At 43.7% G+C, this 19,817-nt stretch overlaps 1 protein-coding gene and 1 long non-coding RNA gene across 7 annotated transcripts in view; one reads left to right on the top strand and one right to left on the bottom strand.

Annotated features, from left to right (window-relative positions):
* RAD51B (RAD51 paralog B) overlaps positions 1-19,817 on the bottom strand; it is a 562,202-nt gene that overhangs the window by 91,687 nt on the left and 450,698 nt on the right. For 2 of the 6 annotated variants that reach the window (XR_010405220.1, XR_010405221.1), the window contains exon 9: positions 3,386-3,614. The exons of the other annotated variants lie outside the window; for them this stretch is intronic. The gene's annotated coding sequence lies outside the window, so the exon portion shown is untranslated. The remainder of the gene's footprint in view (positions 1-3,385; positions 3,615-19,817) is intronic. 6 annotated transcript variants of the gene reach the window in all.
* Positions 7,597-13,854, top strand: LOC129045680 (uncharacterized). Its single transcript, XR_008505741.2, has 3 exons — positions 7,597-7,706; positions 8,450-8,657; positions 13,788-13,854. It is a non-coding gene; the product is annotated as an uncharacterized LOC129045680 (long non-coding RNA).

Here is a 19,817-nt window from a genome sequence, read left to right as displayed (position 1 = left end):
ACCCCTTACAACTCACGCATAAGGATATAGGTCTGTGGTGAGTCTTGGGGTCCTCCAAATCAGCTATAAAAAATCGGAAGATGGTGAGCTTTCTGTTTCATAGATACCATTTAATTTAGTCTAGATAATAAAACCATTACCAAGGAAATGAGTATCAAGCACAATTTGAAAAATATTATTGGCATCATCTTTTAGTTCCAACAATACAACTCATGAACGGTTTTATTAAGTGGCCATTTTGTAAAGGCTTTTAGGTTGCTCATCACACTGGACCAGACACAATTAAAAGGATTCCACAGCAGTCTGCAGTCCCTTCCTGCATTTTATAAAGAGCACTTCAAAATGCTCTGGAAAAATCTGTTTTTATGTCCTAAAGCTCCTGAGAGTGAAATGTTACAGTTGGAAGCCGCCTGAAGCTCATTTATACACTGAAGTTATTAATCCCCTTCTTATATGTTTGATATAAGCCTAGGGCACTTGGGAGAGTGATCCAATTACCCAATTCAGAGAACTGCCCTTTTCTTTCAACCAAGTTCAGAGCTCTGAAATTTTGTTCCACCAATGACTTTTTGTTTCAGTCAAACAAGGTCACAGAAGAGGCCAATATCTGCCAAGGCCAACAGGGGTTTCATTTACATGCCCACTAATGCGAGCAACATAAGAACCTCTTGAGAGCATTCAACTAGGGTGTGGGACAACAGCCTGTTATTTACTTACCAGCTCCCAAAGCTACCACAGGCAGTTTCTTGCTATTCAACATTTTTGGTTACCATTTTGAACTTAATCAAACTCATCTTCCATGCATCTGGAAGAGGCAGTGGAATTTGCCAGTAGGCAAGGAACCTCTAGGGATATGTTTGGATGAGCCCTGAGGGACGGCAGCTCCACCAGGCACAATCTGCATTTCCTTAGAGTCAAACATTTCCAAAGGTGGCCTGTTCATGACTGTAGATCAGCAGTTTTCTTTTACTGTTCATCTTCTGCCACAGACCTATATTAGTGATTTTTATTTGTTTATATTTGTTGTTTCCTTTATAATAAATATTAAAACATGAGTCGGTCTACTTTAGCTAAGACTGGAACACTTCCAGCATGGCCAGAGAGAAGATGGTCTGGCCAATGTCCTCTCACTGTCAGAAACACAGCCTATCTGTTGGAATGGACTGTGGTGTGTTTGTTGTTTGAAGCTAATGAACAATTGAGAATAAGCATTTAGCAGATGGTCCAGAGAAATAAGGCAAGATGTCAATCTATGTACCAAAATTTCCAGGACTCCCACTTTAGAATTTGTGAACAATTCAAACGACACTAAGGTTGTTAAGAGAAAAGTTCATCTTAGGAATGTTTATTAAATTCAAGGATAAGTAGTTATCAAAAAAATATGTTTCTTCAATTTACCAAACAGTGATACCAGTCTTTGAACTGTTCTGTGTTTGCAATACAGCAATCAACAGAAACATCTGGAAAACTCTCCTTCCTGCCTGAGTATTTCACAAATGTATTAAAATTATCACTGGAAAAAAGTCAGGAAATGAAAAGGGAAGGGAAAAAATATTATATTCTTCCAGTGGCCCAATCATAAAGCCAATACTTTTTGCATCTGATATGTCAAAGAGGTGACAAAATTTTATAAACAGTTGGAGATATGACTGATAAAAAGCAAAGGAAGAAAAGATAGCTTAAAAGTAGAATTTAGGCAGTCATACAGTTTCTGATACATACTGCTCAGATGAGAGAGTATCCTGTTTTGGGAACGAGAGGAAAGAATTCATAGATCATACTTATTAGTTAACGATCTGGTCAACGAAAGGCCCCGGGTTTTAATCTCAAGCCTTGAAATTCATCATGTGGTTTGGGAAAGGCTTATTCTGCCACCTAACCTCAGTTTCTCCAGATGAAATATGTACATTGTCTGAGACAGCATGAGCAGTGCGACCAAGGTGTGGGTAGACATCATCTCACATCTTTCCTCATTAAACAGCTAAACTGGACACAAAACCTGACTCCGATAGTCCATATTTCATTCGCAGGCCTTTGCCTTCCTTTGTAGTCCCCTGAAGCTCTGGCATTAAAGCTGACGGTCTGTTCTGAGGCAACCCACAAAGTACTCTTTCCTCCCACCTCATTTTCACTTGGCTGTGAATTCCAGCCCTGGGTATCCAGTCCCAAGCACGATCTTCGGGCCCAGGATAGGATGAGAAAAGTGCCGGGTTACTAAATCCCTGGTGCACTCACCCCAGAGCGGCCTCCCCACAGCTGAGGGAAGTCAGATGCCAACATGCAGACAGAGGCATCCCTCTGCCCCAACACCTGCCAATTCCTGCCTAAAACTATCCAAAGAACGCTGGGGTCTAGGGAGCATGAGTGGGAAAAGGGTAACTGGCAGAAGGGAAAACACGATCCTGGTCTCAAAGCAGCAATAAAAATAAAATTAAACCCTCCCCCCCCCCACAAGATTCTTTATGTCTTCAATTGGAGCTGCCTGAGTACTTCACACTGGAACTACGTGCAAAAGGATTTTCTGCACAAACAAACCACACACACAACAGACCTTACTGCTCCCTTGAAGGGGCTTATTTAAGGCCAAACAAGGCCTCCCATCATTCCTGGGAGAGATCATTGTCCCCCTTGTTGCCACAGCGCCCTGTGAGGCTGTGGGAAACAAATGACCTCAGAAGCACTGCAGTGTGTGTCACTGCAAAAGAAAAGAGAAGCGAGGGGGCCGGGGGAGAGAGGGGGGCTGCTGGCAAGCGGAGCCCTCCGGGGCGGGGGCGCCGCCGCCCTCCAATGGTATCCCCCCAGGCACAGCAGGAAGGAGGCGCGCGGGCCCCAGGAGTCTCCAGCCAGCCAGTAACGGGATTAAGCTCCCATTCCCCAGAAGCAAAGCGTCTTTCTGGACGTCCTGCTGCTCGTCCTGATCAAGCTGGCCTCTAATTGGCCCTCCTCACAAAGTGCCCAGTGACTGCTAGTGTCTCACTTTGTTTAATGGGTGTCTTGAGTCAAGACGGGGCCCTCCGGAGGCCCATGCGGGGCGAGTGGTGGCGGAGGGAGGGGACAGGGGAGAGCCAGGCGGGGGAGTGGGCTAGCCGGGGCGGGGGCAAGGGACAAACGAAGGGGGTGCGGTCCAGAGAGGGGGCAGCTGGAGGCAGGGGGAGGAGAAGGAGTCAGGAGCGCGGGATGGTGAAGCCGAGCTGGAGTAGGTACTGAGCAGACCTTTCCTCTGCCACACACTGTGCTTGGGCACTGGAGACAGAAGCCGCGCATCCCCGCTCTCACTCAGGGCGCGTGCGGGCGTGCAAACAAGTGCGTGCGTGCAAACAAGCCGGCAGCCCGCCGGCGCGGGCTTTTCCCAGCAGAGCTCACCCTAACACAGCATCGATTTTACCTCTTCTTCCACGAGCTCTGTCAGTTCAAGCGATGTCCGTCTCACGTGTGGGCACGCAGAAGCATGACAGTGAAGGGCAGGCTCGGAGTCTTCGTAAGACGGCACCTCTACCTTCCGCACACACTGAGACCTCACGCACAGAGACATCACACAGAGACAATTCACACCGCCACCGCCACCAGTCTCCGTTTCGGGGGCTCCCTGGTAGGTGACAAGGCTGCTGGAAACACTGAGATAGAGCATCACGTTTACCATTCAGAGATGACACCTGCTCTGCTCCCCTGCTCCTAGCCCTCCGACCTGAACCACAGAGCTCTGTGAGCCACAGGGTGCCAAGCAAAACGGCAAGGGGAGCAGAGCACAGCATGCGGGAGTGGGAGCCGGGGCCCCTGAAGGTGGTCCATCTCCACACTGGGGAGCATGTAGAAAATGGATAAATAGAATTAAAATAAAATATGATAGAGTAACACATATACACACATAACTGTATCATAAAGTTTATGTATGAAATTCCTTTTATAGATGTGTGCATTTCCTAAGCAAATATGGAATGTGTGGCTGTATACATTTCTTTTTACTGACTGTTTAATCACCTATGTTCATTCACCAAATATTTGCTCAGTGCATAGTACCTATTTTTTAAAAAGGGCTGCAAATATTGAGTTTATCTCTAGGCTTTGTTTTGGTCTCTATAAAGATGAAGGCATGGTATTTTGCAGTCTCAAGGGTAATGAGACCGGTAGGGTGGCTGAATATGAAAAACAATTTTGTACCAAAAACCTTTCCTCACAAAACAGCCTCAACTGTGGTAATTCAGGTTTTTGCAGCAGCCTGGCACCTGGGAAATACTGGTTTGGCGAAGCTGGGTTTGGTGCACAGAGGTCCTGCCCATTTTGAGTTGTTGCCCAAGAATGCGGACGTCTCTGGGTTGCCCTCCCTCCTCCTGGCGGTGCCTGGGGATGTGCAAGAGCACCAGAGGGCTTTCACAGATACACTCAGTCCCCTGAAAATACAAATGACAGATAAGAATGAGAAGGATTTGGTATAGTACTTTTCTATTAGGTTTCCATTAGGCCCTAGGCTTAGTATTTTTCAGAGTGGGATGATTATGAAAGAGCTCCAGGACCAGAAGCTGGGACCCAAGCTCCCCAAATTAACCTCTCTGTTGTCTCCACCACCCTACCTGGGAAATGAGGCTGGTGATGGTACCCACATAATCAGACTGTTGTGAGAATTATAATTATGTTATAAGAATATGGTCAAGGGGCGCCTGGGTGGCTCAGTTGGTTAAGCGTCTGACTCTTGATTTCGGCTCAGGTCGTGATCTCAGAGTTGTGAGATCGAGCCCGGCGTTGGGCTCCATGCTGGGCGTGGAGCCTGCTTAAGATTCTCTCTCCTAAATGAAATAAAACGAATAAAATGAAACCAGAGAGGGAGACAAACCATAACATAGTCAATCTCAGGAAACAAACTGAGGGTTGCTGGAGTGGGGGGGGGTGCGGAGAGGGATGGGGTGGCTGGGTGATGGACATTGGGGAGGGGATGTGCTATGGTGAGCACTGAATTGCGTAAGACTGATGAATCACAGACCTGTACCCCTGAAACAAATAATACATTATATGTTAATTAAAAAAAAAAGATTCTCTTTTTTTTTTTTGCTTCTCCCACAAAAAATATTAAGAATATGAGGCAACACATGAAAAATTCCTATAACAGTGCTTGGCATATAGTTATTAAATATTAGTTGTTGTAGCAATTATTAATCTTAATGTATTTCCCTAGTCTCACCCCCTTTTAGGAATTTTAGTACCCCATTCAAGGATTAATAAACATGACGAGAGCTAACATTTACATTTTTGGGGAACTCACTACATACCAGGCACTAGGGGTCATTTATATGTATTATATGTATTTAATTCTTATTCCGTGAGGGAAGTTTGCAGGCATTGTCTTATGGCCTCTGACAGAGGCCCTGTATTAGCTTGACCCATATGATATGGCTGATCTTCAACTGTTATGGATCTATAAAAACAGTGACTTCATTTAATTTACCCTAATTTATTTAGGGTGACTGAAAAGAGATCAGGGAAATAAAGGCTAGTTCGAGGAAAGTAGACATGTGAGACAAGGAGGCTACCCTTTGCTCCATCCCCAGCCCTGGAGCTATAACATGATGAGAAGGTATGGTTCCTAGAGGGAAACCAGGAGACAGGATGATATCAGGTATAGAAGGAGAGCGACTAAGGGTCTAGGGAACCCAGCTAAAGGACCAAGCATAAAAGCCATCAGAAAGACTTCCCCAGGCTCAGAAAACAATTTCAGGGCCATTCATTCAATCCAGAGATATTTCCTGAGCATCTAAGGAGAGACCAGGAAATAGAGTGGAAACGAGTAAGATCTGCATTCCAACTTTGGTCCGGTCATTTGCTAGCTGTATGACGCTGGCTGAGTTTCTTAACTCCTAAGCCTCAATTTCCTCATCTTCGAGCTGGAGATGATACCACCTATGATGTAGGATAACTGGGAGGATTAGGGATAATACATGAGAGAAACACATGGGACAGTGCCTAGCACGTGGCATGTGCCCCATAGAGCATATTACCATTATTACTGTTACTCCTGCCACTGCGGATACTAAGGTCCCCACTCTCACCGCCCTCCAGGCATTGTGTTACACACCCAAGGTTGCTCCCTGCTCTCAGGGATGTCAGCCATGGAAGGGAAGCCTCAGCGCATTTAGGACAGCCTTATATGGCCAGAGGACTTCAGCAGGGAAGGGTGTAAAGAAAGCATTCCAGGAGAGGGAGTGGCACCTGCAATGTAGAGAAGCCCAACAGGCAGGCCCCTGAGCTGGGGGCCGGGAAGCAGCTGAGTTTAAGAGTGTGTTTGGGGCGGCGGGGGGGGGGAGGGGGGGGATGAAGAAGGAGACAAGGCCCCCGAAAGGCAGCTGGGCCACTGGATGGAGAAGAATGAGTAAGAGCATTTTCACCTCTACCTTCACCAGGAAGTCAAGAACGAGGAAGATGAGATGAATTTTAGGAGATTCCTCTTTTAACTGCTGAAGAATTTGGGGGGGATTGTTTGTTTGTTGTTCAAGACCAAGGAGCCCAGCCCAGGCTGCCCAGCATTCCCCAGCAGCCTATAAACACAGAGAAAGGTAAAAAGTAAACAACTAAAAAGTACCCAGGCCAAAGGCAAACTGTGGGTTTTTTTTTTTTTCTTTCTCCTTCCAGTCTCTGAAAGGACCCGTTCCTACTGTCTCTATTTCAAACAAAAAGAACAGACAGTTCCAGCTTCTAAATATTGGCAGAGATGAACAACCACTCTTTTTAGAGAAATAAAAAACACACCACCCACCACCCACAACTTTCAGCAACATTTTTGCCAGCAGCATTCAAAATGATTCCCTTGAGTTAGCCAAGAGGAGCCCTCAAAAGGTGAAAAACCATGCAGATCCGCATGGCTTCTGCAGGAGGTCATTGCCAGGCTCTGCTGCGAGGCTCCTGCCCAGCCCCCCTGTGCTTCCAGGCAGCAGCTGTTGGTGTTCACCACTCAGCACCCAGAAGCAAGGACAGAGGGGGTTTCGTCTTCATTCTCCCCAGTGATTGCCATGCACAACCACCACCCCCCCGGAACCGTCCCCCAAAACAACAAAACATGCTGCCTTCCCGTGAGCTAAAAGGAATCCAATCACCCAGAAAGGGAGATTTTATGAGCTTTCGGGGGGCCCTGGGCAGATGGAAGGGATTAAAGCGAGGTGTGCTTTATGTCTTTTGTAGTTTACTCTCCCGCTGCCCCATGGAGTAGCCAATTCCCCACCCTCAGACAGGTCTGCTTATTCCTGTTGGTGACTTCTCTTTTTCTTCTCTGCCCCCATGGTTTTTTGTGAGTTGGAGAGAGGATTCAGTAAAACTTCCACTTCAGACGCATCATAAAACTCAGAGGCTGGCTGATGGCAGCTTCCAGCAGGTGGGGTACTCCTGACTGGCAGCTCCTCTGCAGAGGTTTCCAAGAATTTGGGCACTGCTTGCTAGGACCGCAGCAGAGGGGCACAGCCCAGGGACACCTTCTCTAGAATTCTAGAATCGGCGTCTCCAATTAGCGTTGTGAATGTCTTCTTTTGTTTAGGATACTCAAATGTCACGGTATAGTAAGTCATAGAATATTCTTAAAATATCTTTCTAATGGTTTTAATTTTTTTCTTTACTATAGGCTTTCATATCTTGCAATCTACCTGACAAATAATTTATAGTCCGGGCCCTGCATTCCATGGACCAACCAGACCAGAACACTCCCAGAGTTTTCAGATGGCACTAAGCAAGTAAGTCACAATAGGAAAAATACAAACAGCAATAAACATACAAAAGATGCTCAATCTCTCTAGCAATCAAAGGAAAGCAAATGTAATCAACTATAAGATATCATTTTCTTTCTTTTTTTTTTTTTTAAAGATTTTATTTATTTATTTGAGACAGAGAGAATGAGAGACAGAGAGCATGAGAGGGAGGAGGGTCAGAGGGAGAAGCAGACTCCCTGCCGAGCAGGGAGCCCAATGCGGGACTCGATCCCGGGACTCCAGGATCGTGACCTGAGCCGAAGGCAGTCGCTTAACCAACTGAGCCACCCAGGCGCCCAGATATCATTTTCATATAAGAGGTTCACAAAGACTGAAAACAAATGTAACCCCCCAGTGTAGGTATGCAAACTGATACCTTCCTGACAGGTAGCTGGCGGTACATATAAAAACAGAAACATGCCCATCAATATCATTGCAGGAATGTATCTTAAGGAGATAGACAAGTTTGGAAATCTGTATGTAAAAGGATAGTCATTACAATGTTTTTTATGATAGTAAAAAATAGAAAAAACCCTCAGTAACCAACAATTGGGAAATGCAGAGCTATTTAATGGACTGTCATATGTAGCCACTCTAACAATGTCGTTCTTTATATGAACATTCAGCTGACTCTGGGGATATTACTCAGTAGGATTGGTATTAATGTTTTCTTTACACAATACAAAGAGTTAAACAAACAAACAAAAAATTGTGTCTCCAAACACCAGGCAAAAGAAGAAGTGGGATGTAAAAACATATTTGAACGAGGATCACCAAAACAGGAATGCCGGCTCTACTATTCCTGAGTGGGATCCCCTTGGCGGCAGCCTGCACCCCTCCAGTGATGAGACAGAGTCCTCTTCCCTGTACATCACGGTCCCCCCTGCAGCCAGAGAGTTCACAGCCTTCACTGGAATTTTTCCTAAATGCTGAAAGGTACTCAGATACTACTCTCATACTGGGATTATCTTCTCCTTTTACAGAAAGGGAAACTGAGTCACTCGGAGACCAAAAGGCTTACACAAAGGCATTTCAGACCTCAGAACCTGAAATGGGACTCTGAATTCAAAATTCAGTCTTGAGTTCACCATTGAGTTGTCTTTTTCTCACACAAATCATAGGTGATTCCAGAGGCTAGCCTGCAAGTTCCCAAGGGTTGGCCTGACTTACCTTCCCCACCAGACAGCAGAAGGTTTGGAGGCTTTTAAACTTCCAAGGGCCCAGTTAAAATCATTATTAGAATATGCAAAAGTTCTTATAATAGGCACACTACATCTACTGTACCACAAACAGTAGTGACTATGGCTCCTTTTTCTAAGTTCTTCACTACTTTCCAAGTCATCTCTTTGTCAAGAAAACATTACCATTATAGTCAACACTTGTAAACAGTTTTTTGTGTCATGGAAGTGGTGATGAGAAAGGATCACATACTTGTTTTTTGTTTAACTTCACAGGTGGTTCTTATATTGTGTACACGTGATTGAAGTACATCCCTTAGAGACCCGTGGGCTTGGGTTACCCCACATGGTTACACCAGTTGGGTGGCCTGAGCTTCCCAGAAACCTATTATTAGAAACATAGCTATGTGGACACAGGGAAAGTCTTCCTGAACCATTCCCCCAAAGTGGCAGCTTTTCAGAAAAATTTTAAGTGAAATGTTGACAGTTCTGTGCTCTGTTCCTCCTGCTCCAACAACCAGACAACAGTGGCCAAGGCCCATGCCCCTCAACACCCCGCTCTCTGTTCTGTTATAACCTGGCTCCACCTCTGCTTCCAAATTTTTATCCTCTCTGCTGTTGACCCCATGGTTGCCTGGAAACCCACCTTTCTCAACCCTGGTCTTTGATCTCATCTTGCCCAAGTGCCAAGGAAGCTACTCAGGTTCATATGATCTCACTAGACTATGGTGATCTCAATCTTTTGTGAACCTACCACTACCATCAATTCATCACTTTATCTTTCTCTATGGGCTTAAATAGGGTGACCATAATTTATCCCCTATATTTTTTAGAGGTAAAGGAGGTGCTACTGGCAATTATGCCAAAGACATTAGGCATAAACCAGAACAGGCCTCAGAAATTGGGATATGTGTTCATCCTAGATCTCAGGAAAACAACACAAAATAAGGAGAGGTTAGGGAAGAGGCCAGATGGAGTTGTTTTGTTCTCAACCCACTTTCTGACATTGCTAGTAATTAAAAACCTTAGAAACATCCAGAGTTGTGTGCTTGCTTTAGGAACTAGAAAGATGAGAAAAGTTTTTATGACAATACTTTGTAGGCTAAGCATGGGGAAAGAAATAGCACCATCAGATTCCTACCTGCTGACAGTAAAAGCAAAGGTCACAGGCAGGCCAATCCTTGGGGTCCTCAGAAAGGATAAAAAGGAGTGAATGGGTTCAGGTGCAGACCTAGAAGAGCCTCAGAGAGCTTGCACTGCTAGGGGTCCCAGAAACCCCTGAAGACCACCCCCCTCCGAAACCAGTAAGCCCCTCCCAATCACAACAAGGTAGGCAGTCCTGTCTCTCAGTGCCTGGTGAGGGGGATGGGAAGAGAGTGGAGAGGAGTCCCCAGGCCCATTCCCAAGGCAGCAGTGAGGGAAAGCTGTTCTGGTAATCCAATGTCCTTTTGAACTTAATGCCCCTTAGAAAGGGCCCTGGTCAATTAGGATCAGTTGGAGTCTCTGGTGGCATCAGCCTAGGAACCTAGGTACTTCTTTGGAAAGGAGTGTTCTACACTCCAAACAACCATCTTCGTTGGAAGGTTTTAGGAGAGGTATCTCCATGTGGGCAAGGGAGTGGCCTGGTCATTTCCCAGGTACTTGTTAGCTTTTAGAACGTGTCCATATGAGGCATGAGGAATAGCCACAGGACAAATAATTTGCTTTGGCATCCTCCCAAGTGATAATGAATAGTTACAGAAATACAGCATCACATAGCTGTTTAGGCCCTCTTCTTCTTCTTCTTCTTTTTTTTTTTTTTAAAGATTTTATTTATTTATTCGACAGAGAGAGACACAGTGAGAGAGGGGACATAAGCAGGGGCAGAGGGAGAGGGAGAACCGGACTCTCCGCTGAGCAAGGAGCCCGATGTGGGACTCGATCCCAGGACCCTGGGATCATGACCTGAGCCGAAGGCAGACGCTTAACGACTGAGCCACCCAGGCACCCTAGGCCCTCTTCTTATTCTATGTTCTCTCTTCACCCAATCTCATCCCCTGACTCATTCTATCGCTCATTCATTCAACTAACATTTATTCATCCACACTCAGGGTTTGAATCCCATCTACAGGGAGATGACTCTGAAATGTGTATCTCCAGCCCAGACCCCTATATCTTCCTGGTATATCTTCTCAGTGTCTTAAAGGCACCTCAAACTCAACAAAGTCCAAGACCAAGCTCATATTCAGCCCTTGAATTCATTCCTTTCACTTCCTCGCCGCCACCATTACCCCAGGGCAAACAACCCGAATATGCCATCTGGAAAATCTCATCTGCTTCCCACTGGGACTTCCTGGGTGTCCCCCCAACCCCATGCCTCTAATTCTTTTTTCTGCAGCCAGAGCGACCTTTCCAAAAAGCAAATCTCACACTTCAACCCACTATTTGCTTGAAACAAGTCAATGGTTTCCCTTTACTCATAGAATGAGGACCAATTCCCTATCCTGGTGTGCTTCCTAACTCTCCAGACAGCTGCACCTAAGATGGCACATATCCTCACTTTCAGAGTGTCTCATATGGGCAGTGTGCACTCTGACCTGTTTTCATGCAATGCTGTCCCCTAACCCACACCTACTTACCCCTCTAGCCACAGGACATCTCCCCAGCAAAGTCCTGGGAAGTATGTAAAATTCTCCTGTAATGCTCTCTCTTAGCCAAAGCACACTCACCTTTGAGGTAAGGATCACAGCTGTAATCTGTCATTTACTTTGGGCTTCTTTGATTCATGGCTGTCTCCTCCTTTAGACTGTAAGCTTTGTGTGGACAGTGGCCGTGTCTGTGTGGTTTACCACAGGTGTTCATTAAATAATTATTGAATAAAGAAAAGAGGGAAGGAAGAAGGCAGGGGGAGGGTATATTCCCATGCTCCCTCCACATTCTGAACTTTCCTACTTTTGGAATTTTGTTTATGCTGTTCTCTCAGTCTAACAGATTCTCCTTCCTCCTGCTAGTCAAATCCCTCATTCCCACCCAAAGCCCAGTTTCAATGTCTCCATTCTGTATCTGCCCTTCATTTCTGGCATTCTTTGAATCTGGGCTTGATTAGGGTGATTCATATACACGGTCACCTTTTGAGAAGGTCCACATTTCATTTGTCTCTCTCTCCCATCCCACCCTACCCCCCCACAATCAACCTCTGGACTTCAACAGGCTTACTGAAAAGAGCTGAATTCAGCTAAGGCACCATTAATAAGGTTGGAGCCACAACAAGAAGATTTCTTTATTCTAGAGTTAGGAGATGCCATAGTCCATCGTCACCCTACTGCCCAGTACCATCCTACTCAAGACTTGATGGAAGCTATGCTGGCAGCTCTGCTAGAGTTAGAAAAAATATATATATATATATTTTTTTAACTAGGCTTCATATCCAGCATGGAGCCCAGTGTGGGTCTTGAACTCACAACCCTGAAATCAAGACCTGAGCTGAGATCAAGAGTTGGACGTTTGACTGACTGAGCCACCCAGGAGCCCGTCTGCTAGATTTTTTTTTAAAAAAGAAGCCAAACAGATGCGATTTCTATCTTCTAATATCCCACTATCTAAAATGGAGGATCATAATAAGCCAAATACTTAAATGTCAGCATTAGGGTATGTGTGTTTAGTGGGTTTGATGAAGGGAGGTGGAGGGAGTTAGCTACCCTGGGGCAACCATCACCTCCCCTTCACTCCACCAGGGAAACTGTCTATCCTCACATAATTCTATTTACTTAACATGAGCCTAAAGAAAACTTGTTTTACTTTATCCATCTGTCTCATGGTTGCCACAATATAATTTTCAAATGAAATTTCTAAATGCAGACCACACACGCTATTTCAGTGGACCTAACCCTGATTTATGCTGAAGCTGGGGGAAGGGAGATACTCTGAAGAAAGGTGCTTAGCCAGCAGTTTCCTGATGGCCAGCCGTTGCTTGCTCTGCTATAGCAGCATGCAGATGTCGTTTAGTGTCTCAGTTACTTCTGGATTTGGCCCATTCAAGAGTTATATCATCTATGCTCTACCAAGTAGGCATGAAAGTCAAAACTGTGATTCCTAAGACAACCATGGTGATAGAATATAAATTAAAAGGCCCTTGCTTGCTTAGCCTTCATCTGAAAACATCAGAATGCAATTTGTTGGACAGATTCTATAATCTGCAGATGAAGGCAGTTATAGGGCTCAAGTTTATCCAGCGTTAACAAGCCCTAATAGTCTAGTTCAGCTCAGACATAACAAACGGAAATGGCTTTAAATTATCCTTCCCTAGAGACATGATTTCATAAGAGAACAAACTCTATATGCGCACAGAGAGATTTCCAATGTAAACATGTGGTGGAAGCTAAAAGCTGCAGCAGGGTTTCAAGCCTGGATATGCCAACGGGAGGGTATTTGATTTCAAAGACACCGATTTCCTCCCAGTGCAATAGCATGCATGCTTTTTTTGCTGACTACACTTTGAACTGCAGAATACACACAAGCTTGCATATATGTGTAATTTTATAGTTTTCTTTCTAGCTAGGATATTAATAGATTTTAGCCTTTTCCCTGCACAAGTATGGCTGGGATATAGATGCTTAGGGATAGAGTTCCTCATGGAAAACACAAGGCTCACTCATCACCTGGGCTGTCTGAAATATAGACTGGCCTCTGACGCTTTGGGAAATGCAAGGTGAGCAACCTGGCACTTCCATGTTCAAGCAGGACATCGATCCAGCCCCCTCTGAATATGAAAAAGTGAGGAAAGGAGAATTCCCTTGCACTACACAAAGGGCAGAACACCCTAGCTTGTTCCTTTGGGGCTAGTCCAGTCTAAAAAGCCTAAGACCAAGACTTGACAATGACAATCATCTAATGTCCATTTGACCTACAGGCCAGATGAAGTCAGCCTCCTGTTCTTTGAATGGCCCATGAGGTAAGAAGTTTTTGCATTTTTAAATAATGGGGAGAAAAGGCAAAAAAAAAAATTTGTGACATGAAAATTATATGAAATTCAAATTTCAGTGTTCATAAAGTTTTGTTTTGTTTTTTTTTAGATTTTTATTTATTTATTTGCGAGAGAGAGAATGAGAGACAGAGAGCATGAGAGGGAGGAGGGTCAGAGGGAGAAGCAGACTCCTCGCCGAGCAGGGAGCCCGATGCGGGACTCGATCCCGGGACTCCAGGATCATGACCTGAGCCGAAGGCAGTCGCTTAAGCAACTGAGCCACCCAGGCGCCCCATAAAGTTTTATTGGAACACAGCCACACTCCTTTGTTCATGTACTGTCTACGGCGGTTTTCACACTACAGGGGCAGCGTAGCTACAACAAACACCATATGACCTGCGATGCAAAACTGAAAATATTTATTATCTGGCCCTTTACAGAAAATGTTCGTGGGTCCCGGATCTAAACTATGAAACAAAGGCAATGTGAATCTTCAATTTTTTTGGTTTGTTTTTAAATAAACCTATGCATTATGCCTAGGAACTCGCAAGTAAGTTAGATATTCTCTGTGTTTATATGAGAATCCACTTATCCAAAGTTGAAAGCCTTTGTACAGTCTTCCCGCAACCACTAAGTCATGTGTGAATCATTTAGGCCTGAGATCACAAAGTCAAATAGATTTAAGAGCTGGGCAGAAACCACAAGCAAGAAATCTGAATTTTTATTAAAAATTTCCTGAATTTTAAAATGTCATATGACTCTGACCCAGTGGGAACCAACCTGCACTCTCTGATTTAGACCATGAGCATACCCTGGACTCTTCATTTTTTAGCCGCTATAAACTGTAAGGAAATTGTGCTTTGCAGAGTATCTTCTATTTTTATATAATCAAAAAATAAAAGTAGCCTACATTTATCATCAGAACCCAACACATAAGGTCTACTCGTTTTAGTGATGTTAATCACTTTGGACTGTAAACTCTTCGGACTGTCCTTCTTGCTTAACTCGTCAGTGCCCTTCTACAGCACAGGCCAGGCTAGGGCCACCTAGTAAATACTGGCTGACTCTGCCAGCAGTCCTCGCTTCTTAACTTCTCTCTTGCCCTGTTGGTTTTCGCAGCCTGGGTGGGATACTGAGCAAGTTCTTTTATTTCATCTCTGCTCTGGGGAGATGAGTAGTTAAACTACTCCAGAAAGAAGAGGATCTCTAAAGCTTCAAAGTCCACTCTCAATGCATACAGATATCCTCTACTTGGGCTCCCATGCAATCCTACCGTGTGCATGTTTATAAGATAGAGGCCCAGAGTGACCAACAGTCCTCTCAACCCTGCAAGGAACAGAGGCTGCTAACATCAGTAGTGGAAATTACTGTAAAGCAGAGCCTGCTCCTGTTCCCAAGCCTGCTTCTTAAGGCCAAATCTTTGCAACACTGAGCGCCCGCCCATTCTGTGGGAGTAGCTAATTCTACATCCTCAAAGTTGTAGGAAGTAGAGGAATACTGCTAACAAAAATGCCTACGCTGCTGTTCATTCACATGTATAAACACACATTTAGTCAACAAACATCTCTGGGATGGTCCTTGAGTGTCAGGTACCATGTTATGTGTCAGAGACAATGGAAGGAGCAGGACTTGGGCTTGGTGCCCAGGACCTTTCCGTCTACTGGAGGCAAACAGTGTTGCAAACAATTCATAAAAAAAAGAAAGAAAGAAAGAAAGAAAGAAAGGAAGGAAGGAAGGAAGGAAGGAAGGAAGGAAGGAAGGAAGGAAGGAAGGAAGGAAGAAAGGAAGAAAGGAAGAAAGGAAGAAAGGAAGAAAGGAAGAAAGGAAGAAAGGAAGAAAGAAAGAAAGAAAGAAAGAAAGAAAGAAAGAAAGAAAGAAAGAAAGAAAGAAAGAAAGAAAGAAAGAAAAAAGAAATGTGTTGAGAACAACAAGGCACAGAAGTGCACACAAAGAAGAGACCGCTTGCTTCTTCCTAAAGGTGAGTTGTCAAAAAAGGCTTCAGAGAGGAGGGGCACTCTGGTTGAGTCTTGACAGCTGAGTCAGTTTTGGGGGAGGCTAGAAGGCACAAATTATAGGCAGAAGAGCAGCAATGCAACCCCAAAATGTGAAATAGCCTAGCCCCTAAGAGGTACTCTGAGTACTTCACAATGACTCTAGTGTGTGTGTTTGGGGGAGGAGGTGGGTAATGGAGAAATGAGGCCGAGAGAGAAAACATTCAAGGAGATATGGCTGGAGAACTCGCAGCTGCCAGACCCTTGAGGTCCCTGTATGTATGCTAAGGAGTTTGGACTTAATCCTAGAGGCAGTAAAAAGACCCTGAGGGATTTCAAATACAACAGTAACACAATCACGCTGTTGCATTGGAAAGAACACTTTGGCCACAGTACAGAAGAGGGAATAAGAACTACAGAATGGCGGGGCGGGGGGGGGGGGGTGCTGGACCAGTCCAGGTGAGAGAAAATTCAAGGTATGAACTTAGACACTGGATGTATGGCTGGATATGTGAGGTACTGAGGAGAGAAATTTTGATCATGGAATAGATGTTGGGGGGAAGGGACAGCAGAGAGGAAAGGAAATCTACATTGATTCCTAGGATTGGGGTTTGGTGACGGGGTAACTGGTGAAGCTATTCATCATGAGAAGGGGTAGAGGAGGAGGAATAAGATCTTTTTTTGCTGAAAAACAACAAAAGGCATCAGTGACTTTCTGATTATAATCTAGGCTAGGAAACCATATCAAATGAAGTTGTGCTTCAGGGTGTCTCAGAAAATTCTTTTTCTGTCCTTGCGGCTTTTGAATGTCATGGATTAGATTACCATGGTGAAGATGAAGCCATCTTAAATCTGTTTTGGAAAAAGATAGGATATAAATAAAGAACACATAAAAAGCCAAGATATTTAGTTTTTAGATCCATTCTCTACACATATTCAAAGACAAATACAGGATCTTTCTAAACATTTTTTGTGAGGATTGAGGGGACCATTAAGTTATACACCTTTCCCACCTGAATTCTGAACCCATCAAAAGAAACAGAGGAAGTAGAAGATACGGCTTGGGAGCACGCAAGAGTGGGCTCCCCCCGAACTAAATTAGGGAGTGGCCCCAATGCCTCTGTGGCTGGTGGAGCACCATACCTTCCTTAAGTTCCTTCCTTATTCCAGACTCACCAGTCAAATGAACCATTCCACTTCCCTTGAGAAGGAGTGATGAGGAAGCAGAGAAGCCAAGAGCTGCTTAGGGAAAACCCTTCCTCATGGAGATTAAGGCCTTTCCCTAAAGCCCTTGCCTAGTAAACTTTTAAAAATTATTCTTTTCCTAACGTAAGCAGCGCATATGTTTCAGTAAGCATCAAGTGGCTTCTGTGTCCCAGGCACCGGATGAGGCACTGAAGATAAAGAAAGACAAAGTTCTGTCTTCAAATGTTCACACCCTATTTCAGGAAGCTAGATCTGTAGAAGGAAGATAACCAAGGGACAGAGAAAAGAGGCAAGCAAGCAAAATATTTGGAAGCAAGGAGGAAGTCACAATTAGTTGTAACTCCAGGGATGAGAGAATATTAAAAAGCACCTTGAATTTTTTCTTTCACTACATACAATATTGGAAGCTGTCATTTCATTTTCGTTCCTGAAGGCTTTTCTTTTCCTTTTTTTTTTTTTTTTTGCCAAGGATGTGAAAGTGTCTGACATGCAGTTGTGTAATGTATGGGTGGACAGCTGTTCTTTCTGCCTACTCAACACCCCATCCCCCTTTTCTGGTAACAAAAGGCTTCCTTTCCTTTGGAGAACTGTCCCAGCCCCACCTTTGGGGCCCCTATCTTTCTGCCACAGGGGTATGCAAGTAATCCAGTGGGTCAGATGGATTCTTTAGGGGTACTGACTTAAAGGCAGAAAGAAAAAGGACCCCATGCCTTTTGAGATCCTAAGTGATGAGGACTAGGGAAGCCACTTTGTCACCATGTGGCAGAACCTGCTAAGATTAAAACTAACAGGAGGAAAGCAGAGCAGAGAGATAGAAACAGCACTAGAAACAATGATACACTGTTGGAAACCCAGTTAGATCCACCCCCTAGACTTCTCAATTACCTTAATCAAGAAATTCCATTGGACTGGTTACCTGCACCGAAGACCCTAGATAATACAATACTTATCAATACAATACTTATCATAAGCTTACAAATTACTTGGATTACTTACAGATTGCTTCTATTGTATCTTGGACCTAAAATATTCAAGTTGAGACTTCCACAAAACTTTATGAAGATGCTTACTGCTTTAATGCTTTAAGATATGTCCTAGGAATTGACAATTAATTCTATAAATGATAGTGCCATTTTATGATGAAGCTACTCTAATATGATATCATTTATCAACTATCACTTTTAGTTTTTATTTTTCCAATTATATCATACTTATAGCTCAACCTTTACTAATATATGTTTCTATGATTTATTTTAATCCATTGTACCTTTTTTTATTACAGTTTACTAAAATATAGTCACCTTAGTTCTTGCTGCCCTTTTAAAGAGACAAAATTCATTTTCAATTCTAACTTAGTCATAAACAGTGTGCTTTATCTTAATATTCTCTCTGCCCAATCCATCTTAGGGGCATCTGCAAGGTTAAGACATCATCCATAAGTGGAAATTGTTGTTTTTCACCTTCTCTGAAGGTGAAAATACCAGCAAAATTAGAATTTTAAATAGCAGGAATGACTGACCCTCTGTTTACACAGCAGTAAAATAAAGACAGTGAACCCTATTTTCCTCTTCTTGCCCTATAAAAATGAAAAGGACAAGTTAGAACACGTAGCTATCTCTGAACACCAAAGGTGGTGGTGTTACCTATCACTTTTGTATTTTATTTCCTACCAAATTCTGATCTCTTAGAGAGTCAAGTATCATGGATGTCTTTGGCCATCCCAGATAATGTAAGATGGTGGCAAGATGATAAAGAGAGGAAAGAATGAAAGCTTTTCTACTTTCCTTGGTAACTCATTCCAATGTTTCAAAACACCTGGAAGTTATTTCTAATAAATACTTCTAAGTAAACATATTGGTAAAATACTATCGAATACTAGCCTTGTGCCAATCCTAAAGCATTTCCTCTTTTTTTTAACCCTTTTGTAGACAAAGGTAAGGCAGAAGACTTTCCTATAAAAGATCATTATAAAGTCACATCTCAGCATTGTCTGTGATAAACCACCTCAATTCCTTTAAACATTCTTTATTTTGGTGATTAAAATTCTATGCCCTGCTTCTCCCTCTCCCACTCCCCCTGCTTGTGTTCCCTCTCTCGCTGTCAAGTAAATAAATAGAATCTTAAAAAAAAAGATATATCACTTGCAAATATCTTTTTTAAAAAAATTATATGCATCATAGAATATGACTATGCGATTATACCGCTATCGTACTCAACTACTTTTCAACTTTTACTACTTGGGAGAAGCAGATTTGCCAAGGCTCTAATTTTCTCAACATTCAAACTGATGCATATTTATAAGAGGGAGAACTAAACACAGAGGACCGTATATTCAGTGTTTGGCTTAGTGGCATCTGTAAGGTTAAATCATCCTAATATATGGACATTGTTGCTTCTCACTTTCCTTAAATGTAAAAATTTTGGCAATGAGGCTGAAATCAGAAATAAAGTTATTTGGCATAGATGCCAGGGTAGGATGGAGAATAAGAATACTGAAAATATAGAGAAATACTATGAGACATCTTAACAGCCTCTAGTCTGAACTCGCTCACACATGGGGGCCCTTGGCAGCCATGTTTGAAGAATGCTATCTGATTGGTGTAAGGGCAGGCACATCACGTATGCTAGGCCAATCAGATCTTCTTGCAGAAATTTAGATTGAGAGATGCTAGTCAGCCTGGACTGGTCCACTGAACTGAGGATCCATAAACTTGGGTACTGAGAAGGTACCATGTTTGCCTGAGTGCTCACTAAGCAGTGAAAAGTGGTCAGTAGAGAA

Source organism: Mirounga angustirostris, unplaced genomic scaffold (genome assembly GCF_029215605.1).
Source record: "Mirounga angustirostris isolate CCGP_5_RB_7025 unplaced genomic scaffold, mMirAng1.0.hap1 SCAF_9, whole genome shotgun sequence".
NCBI classification, from domain to species: domain Eukaryota; kingdom Metazoa; phylum Chordata; class Mammalia; order Carnivora; family Phocidae; genus Mirounga; species Mirounga angustirostris.
Note: the sequence above shows the minus strand (reverse complement) of the source record. Positions and strands in the feature narration are given on the sequence as shown.